This window comes from Suricata suricatta, chromosome 4, assembly GCF_006229205.1.
Source record: "Suricata suricatta isolate VVHF042 chromosome 4, meerkat_22Aug2017_6uvM2_HiC, whole genome shotgun sequence".
Classification (NCBI taxonomy): Eukaryota; Metazoa; Chordata; class Mammalia; order Carnivora; family Herpestidae; genus Suricata; species Suricata suricatta.
In genome coordinates, this window is record NC_043703.1 from 21,394,789 (window position 1) to 21,402,588 (window position 7,800).

Here is a 7,800-nt window from a genome sequence, read left to right on the forward strand (position 1 = left end):
TGGGAGCCCAATGGCCTTTCCGGAGAAGTGGAGGGAGGCTATCATTAAATGTATGACTATCCCCTTTGACACCCCTAAAGCTATGATAATGTTGAAGGACAAATTTATCACTCAATTAGCCTGTTTTCTGATTGGCTCCAGTCTTACAATTAATGACACTCCTCCTATCCAAGATATTCCTATCTTATCAGAATGGGATGGATGGGTAACTTGGGAAGCATATAGAAGAAAGATAAGGTGATTTCTTTTAAATACTTCTATGGAAGCATCATTGATTGGAATCCTATGGGCTCTGCTTGCCTTAAAAATTCATTACAACATCTATAATTGTGTGCTCATAATCAAACTATCAACACCACTGATAATGGCTCAATCGTTTGGCACAATAAAGAATTTTCTGTGCCTAGTTCTCATTTAAACAAGGACCCTTACAAAAACATATATGGAAATGAACTGCTGGCCTCCACCCTTTACATATTATAAGAACAACCCCATCAATATTTCTACTTTATCCTTCATGGCCAATAGTACCCAGTACATATGGGCTTATGTCTGTTTGCCATATATATTATTAAACGGAGTAAAATGTCCAACCCCTAAAACCCTTTTGGAGGGTCTCGTTCACTGTTATTTTGTCTACCCCTACTGCAGTAAAGGTAGCTGAATTGGGTCCCTGGATACACTATAGCCCAGTGAACCCAGCATCTCGAAACTGAGAGTGTATTCCTGATGCATCAGTTCTGTTCAAGCTGACCATATGGAAGAAGCAATCTGCAACTCCAGAGGCTCCAGGAGACTAGAGACCTGCTTGAGTCACCCCAGAAGATGACTAATCTACACACAGTAGAAGTTTGAGCAATTGACAGTCTGGTGAAACAAAAAAACTGTCCTTATTTCAATATGTTTCCTTACTGTGATGCACTGTCACATCTTGTTTCTCACTATTATTGTGATTCTTGCTCTACTCTTTGCCATAGGATTGGTTGAGACCACCAGGGCCACCTAAAAATGTAACTAGAATGCTACACCAACATGTGTAAACCCATTACCATTTAATAATACTAAATTCCATCATTCCATAGAATGATGTTAAGTAAGAGACATTTGCTCAGGCAATCTAATTTGTCTATGGACATTCAACATCTGCAAGCAGAGATCTATGAGACTTTCAAAACAAATCTGGACATATTATCTGGTTCTAAAATCTTAGAAAGTATATCAAAAAGATTGGGCAAACTAAACCCTATATTGCATATTAAGATTTTTAGTTTCTCTACTGCTCTTCTGTTTATATTAATATGCAGTCTTGCATGTGCAGTCTGGTGCTGGGGACAACAAGCCTATCAATGTAAGGACTGACAGCTTGAGTTATACAATGTCATCCTACAGTCCTTTATATAGAAACCAAAAGGGGAAGATGTTGGAGAACAAGAAGCTAGAGGCACCATAAGAATGTCCTGAAGGAAAGAGACTGAGCAGCAAGGAACTGAAAGCAGTTTCATTCCCAGATCAGAAAGCCACTGGGACTCCTCATTCTCTAAAGAAAGACATCATAATGGTACAAGGTTAGATATCAGAATGTTTTATCTGGTGCCAGATGTACTCATGACCCAGTATGGAATACACTGCAAGTGCATGACCTGTCAACACGCCAAATACTATGTTGTATGTGTTTGCTGTTATCAAATACCAAATAAAAGAGGCTTGGGCCAAAAAGAGGAGGCTTCGGCTCCTAAAGAGTTGTATCCCCCTGCTCCTTAATTCTCTCATCACCGCACCTTTGGAACCTGTGTCTCTTTCATGGTGCCACCGCAAAGGGAAAATAAACTGCTAACATTGGCCTTGAGCCCAAGCAAAAGAAACCTTGCACTCAGCGCAGTCTGACATACCAGGGATAAAGGATACTGCTCTGATGTTCTCAATCTGTGAATGTGTATGTGTTTTGGAGAACTGTACTCACAGGAAAACTTTGGTAGGATGAAATTTTGGGTTATTATCATAACTCTGATAAAATAAGAGGACTTAAGGTACTATACTGTTATCTATTTTTGATAGGCATACATTTTTATACATTTTATAATAAAACAGAATCATAACACATATTTATAACTCTAATTATATTTTAAAGTATTAGTTTTCAAGTTGTTCCCAGACCTTGAATTACTAAACAATATCCTCCAAATAAGGTGGGAATTAGCAAGGTTACAACTAAGGTTTACCTTTCTTCCTTTAATCCATCCAGTAGAATAGTAACTTGTTTATAATTTTGATGTGTATAACTTCTACAGAAGTTTTGCATGAAGAGAATATGTTAAGAACCCCCTCCCAAAAAGTCTTAAAGTACCCTTTTGAAATAACATTTTTCTAAATAGCACTTTGATATAATGTAGTATATTTTTGGTGCCTTTTGACCTCAGACAGGAAATTATTGCAACCTATATACTTCCAAATAGATGTTTCTTGATTGATATTTTATGTAGGTAATCTGTCAGATATTCTTATCCTAACACTCTACATAACAATTCATTCGAGTGTTCTTCGTAATTTAACAAGAAGACAAAAATGATGGGATTGAAAATATGTATAGAGAGGTTGATGTCTCATTTAATCTGAAGTAGAAGACTCTAGGTTTGTTTACTGAAAAAAAGATTATAATTACCATTTAAAATTTTATGAAGACATTCAAGCAAAAATAAATAGCAACCTTTGATCTACTACATTACTGCATCTGTCACTTAAAAACTTACTTATCTCTTCATGCCTTCTATTCTCTTCTACCTAAATATTCATTTGCTTGAGACCCCTTATCTTTGAGAAGAGTTAATATCACCCAATCTTGACTATTTCCTTATGTGCCAAATTCTTTCATCTAAAAAAATTATTTGTACAAAAAATGCAGTGGAAGGGATAAAAGAAGAAATGGTTAATAACTTGCAGTAATTTAAAAAAAAGGTCAGTACATTAAAATGATTATTATAGAAATTAAAAATATAACAAATATTCATTTAAAGGATATCTTTATTATATCATGTAAAATATTCTCACAAAGTAATTCATAACTAGAAAACTGTTTTAAAAAATTGCAAAACTTGCCTGTGTTAGTAATAAACCTTTATTTAGAAGTAGTAATTTACTCGAATATCTTTTTTTAAATGGTTTTATGTAGTTTATTTTTGAGAGAGAGAGCATGAATGGGGGAGGGGCAGAGAGAGAGGGAGCCACAGAATCAGAAACAGGCTTCAGGCTTCGAGCTGTCAGCACAGAGCCTGACGAGGGGCTTGAACCCACAGACTGTGAGATCATGACCTAAGCCGAAGTCGAATTCTTAACTGACTGAGCCACCAAGGTGCCCCTGGAATATCTTGGCATGATAGCATAGTATCACAATATTAAAAAGTTTCAACACATTAGGTACGTATTCTTACCTATGGTGGAAAATAACTCAATATTAAACTTCACTCCTGATTATGAGAACAAGGTTTTTTACTTTTTCCCAAATGGATTTGTAGGCTTTATTAGTTTATTTGGCAAATATGTATTGAAGCCCTATGAGTTTGAGAGACTGGGATAGAATAGCAAGCAAAAAGAGATTTCACTGTGAAGGAAGAATTTAGGCAGCATGAGGTTTAATAGCATATGAACAATAACATAATAATACTTGCTAAATTTCTTGATCTTTACAAATGCAAGAAATGCCTGAAGTAAGTTTATGTATACTAAGAGCCTTAAAATTTAGTGCTTAGTCTGAGAGGCCAGCTGATATTTCTCCCTTTGTTTTTATATCATTTACATCTAGGATTAATTTTCTTATTGCATTTATATATGAAAAAAGGTAGAGCTAGGGGGTGAATGTAAGTTAAATTATTACTTACAGGCAGTGACTCAAGGTAACAGAATACACACCACAGGGAACAAATTGCATGTAGAAAAATATACACTTGGTAGCACAATGTAGTCCTATGTCAATCAAGTGTTTATTAATGGAGGCATACATATGATAGGCAAATATAACAATATATACCACATATATATATGTATTTAATTTATGACACTTCCTCCTATGAAGTCTTATGTATAATATATTGGTATACTACTTAATATGTTTGTAATTTATAAAATCAGGCTATTCTTCCTTCACTTGTAACTGACAACTAATTTATGCAGATATCATAATATTGTATTTTATTAGTGAAAATTCAGAAATGATGCAAATGTCTAACAGACATGAAATACTTAAATCAATGTGTTGTGGTATCAGATTAGTGACCAATTTAATAATTTGATTTAACAATTAAAAATTGCATCTTTAAAATTATGTAATAAAGAAATCTGCAGTAGTCTATACCATATTTATCATATGAACTACATTTTATTTATGGAGATTGAGACAGAATGTTATGAATAAAACCATATGAAACTACATTTTATTTATGGAGATTGAGACAGAATGTTATGAATAAAATGGTTACTCAAAATTAGAAAAATTTTTGAAATGCATATTTATGGGAGAACTGATTTTTCTTCAAATCAATGCCATGCTATTTTCTTTTTATTTACTGATATATTTTATTTATTATTTTTTACTTTTTCTTTATTTTTGAGAGGAAAAGAGAGAGACAGAATGTGAGCAGAAGGGCCAGAGAGAGAGGGAGACACAGAATCCGAAGCATACCTCAGGCTTTGATCTGTCAGCACAGAGCTACATATGGGAATCGAACCCACGAACTGTGAGTTACGACCTGAGACTAAGTTGGACACTTAACCGACTGAGACACTCAGGCATCATGCCATGCTATTTTCTAGTAATTCTATAGTATACATATTTATTTTATAATAAGAAAATGTAATAAATGAAAGAAACTTGCATATATAATTAACACACTAAATATTTATGGAGCGATATTTGTGTTTCTAGAACCTTATTAAACATTGACTTGGTAAGATATGATTCTATAAAGTTACATAAATAGGCCACTTCAGTACATGTTGAAAGTACTGGTAAGTCAAATGTAAAAAGACTATTGGATACTTAATCTTTATTGGAATTCAAATGACATGCATTTGAGAAAGTAAAATTTGAACTGATTTTGCAGAAGAACAGGGGTTTTTTTAGGCATGAACTCATTAAGTAAATAACTTTAGCAGGTAAAGAACACAGATTATATAACACGTGAAAACATACAGGAGTAATCTGGGATCACAATGGGCAGCAAGTCCATAAAACTCTTGTTCAGGTACAAATAAATAAGAGCAGAATGTGATCTGCCAGTCTAACAATTAATCTCTCTATATAATAAGACAATAAGTTTGAACTTTTTCATATAGTTTACAGAAAGCCATTTATGTTTGTTCCATAAGGAATGACACAGCAGAAGCTATTTTTAGTTTGCAAAAATGACCATGGGGGCCAAATTTAATATAAAAAGGAAGAGATTCAAGAAGGGAGAGTGAGTTGGAACTTACAGTGGTTTGTTTAAATGGGGAGCTGATCATAGTCAAAACCAGGACAACAGAAATGGACTAGAGATAGAATACGCTCACAGCCATAGCAAAGTCAAATTGCAGGTTGAAAGTAGGGAGGTCATTTAAATAAAGATAAGGATATACTGATTAGTTTTGTGGTCCACAATCTCAACCAGTATGTTTGTAGAAAAAAATGTGGAAAATTTCAAGAGGCAGTGGTAAAAGATGCATTTACTTTTAATTCATCAATCTGTGAAAACATTTATAAGGCACTATCAAATAAGAAATGAATCCATAGCTATGTAAGGAAAGACTTAATTCAGACGGATGATTGCAGTTGAGAGAATGTTCTGACCAAGAGCAAAGGGGCTTTGGAGTGCCTGGGTGGCTCAGTAGGTTAAGCATCTGACTTTGTCTTGGGTCATGCATGACCTCATGGTCCTTGAGTTCAAGCCCATGTCAGGCTCTGCGCTGACAGCTCAGACCCTGGAGCCTGCTAAGGATTCTGTGTCTCCCTCTCTTTCCACCCCTCCCCTGCTCATACTCTGTCTCTCTGTTTCTGTCTCTCTCTCAAAAACAAGAAAAGAGAACGGCATCAGTGAGTCTTATCTAAATCTTATGATAAAGAACACAGAAAGGTAAGGGGCTTTCTGGAACTGTAGCTCTTTTCCAGGATCATAGGGTTCTGATAAAGTTTAAAACTGTCAGCAGCTAAAATGATATAGACTCAAGTGTCAAAATAAAGAAAGAAATCAAAGCTATCATTGGAAACAATCAGGCTACTGGGGAAGAGAGATGTGCTAATAACTCACATAATTAAATAAATGCTATAACAGAGGTATAGAAAAGGTAAAATATGAGTCTGTAAAAGGTTATGCATCGTTTTCAACTTCAGTGTTTAAGAATTTTAAAGAAATAATACTGGCGTGAAGCCATTAGAAATATGTAGCTTGGGAGGCACCTAGGGGGCTCAGTTGGTTGAAGATCTGACTCTTGATTTCAGTTCAGGTCATGATCTCATGCTTCATGAGTTGGAGCCCTCCACTGGTCTTTGTGCTAATAGCACTGGGATTCCCTGTCTTCCTCTCTCTATGTGCCTCCCCCACTCATGCTTTCTATCTTTCAAAAATAAATAAACGTTTAAAAACAAGTGTAGCTTGGGCTTTCAAGAGACACGAGTGTAGAAGTGCATGGTGCACCTCAAGCTGGCCAAGCTTCTGAAACTGGCAGGGCAAATATGGGGGTGGCACATAGAAAAGTAAACCCCAACACTAGAGTGGCAAATCACCAGGGCGTCTGGCTGGCCAGCATCATCTTGGTGGGATGATTGCACATGGCCCTACTCAGCATTCCTGTTGTCCTGACCCTGACCAGCATCATCCACTACATGGCTATGTAGGTGAAAGGGTCACCCCTGGAGACCCCTAGCCAAGGAATGGCTCTGCTACTGACACACTGGGAAAAGATAGAGTACGGATTCCAATTTATCTTTTCCCGCAATTCCTCAACATCTCTCCTATTGTGCTCAGCCTCCTGGCCAGCTTCTACATCAAGTTGATGATGCTTACTTCTTCATCAGTACGCCTCATTGCTCAGCATACTGCTACTTAAGTTGCCCCAACTTCACAGGGTCTGTCCTTCTGGTATCAACAAATATTGAGGAATGGGGCTGGGGAAGAGGCTGAAATAAGATTCTGTAACATCCTTACCATCTCCATGCTGCCTTCTATGTGTTGAACGTCTGAGAAGTATACAACTTTTCCCAAACTCCTGAAAGACAGTATGTTGGAAAGCGGGGCTCTGTGGGCCCGGCAGTGCTAGGAACAGGGTTCTTTGAATAAGAAAATATAGATGAGATAAGGTATGAATCACTCTCTTCCATAGCAGAAAGTCATGTTTGGGCAGTAGGCTTGGTGATTTCCTTTTTCCAGATCTTCCCTCCACCACCACCCTCCATCTCTGTCTTACTTTGTATTTTCCTTATGATAAAGATAATTTTTTCCTGAAAAATAATGTGTAACTCTGAGGCAAATAGAAAGAACCTTCTAGGCAACAAGCATAGCATGTGCTCAGGAGATAGACAGGACTAACTTCAGTATGCTAAGATGATAAGGTGCCTATCAGAAGAACTAGGAAACATAGTTAAGAGAAATAAGCAGAGGGCAAATCAGAAGATCTTGACAAATTATTCCTACAGGTTATACAGAACCATTGAGTGTGTCCATTCTCCTGAAATTCCCTCAGCTGAGGCACTTTGCCACTTATAAATTTGGCTGGAATTTTGTTTCTCCTCTCATTTTCCCCTATGGTCTGAAGTAGGGAGGATCTTTTTCTCTC

General features: G+C 36.5%; 1 pseudogene; it reads left to right on the forward strand.

Annotated features, from left to right (window-relative positions):
* The first annotated feature begins 5,202 nt into the window (after positions 1–5,202).
* Positions 5,203–7,123, forward strand: LOC115290535 (annotated as a pseudogene).
* The last annotated feature ends 677 nt before the right edge of the window (positions 7,124–7,800 follow it).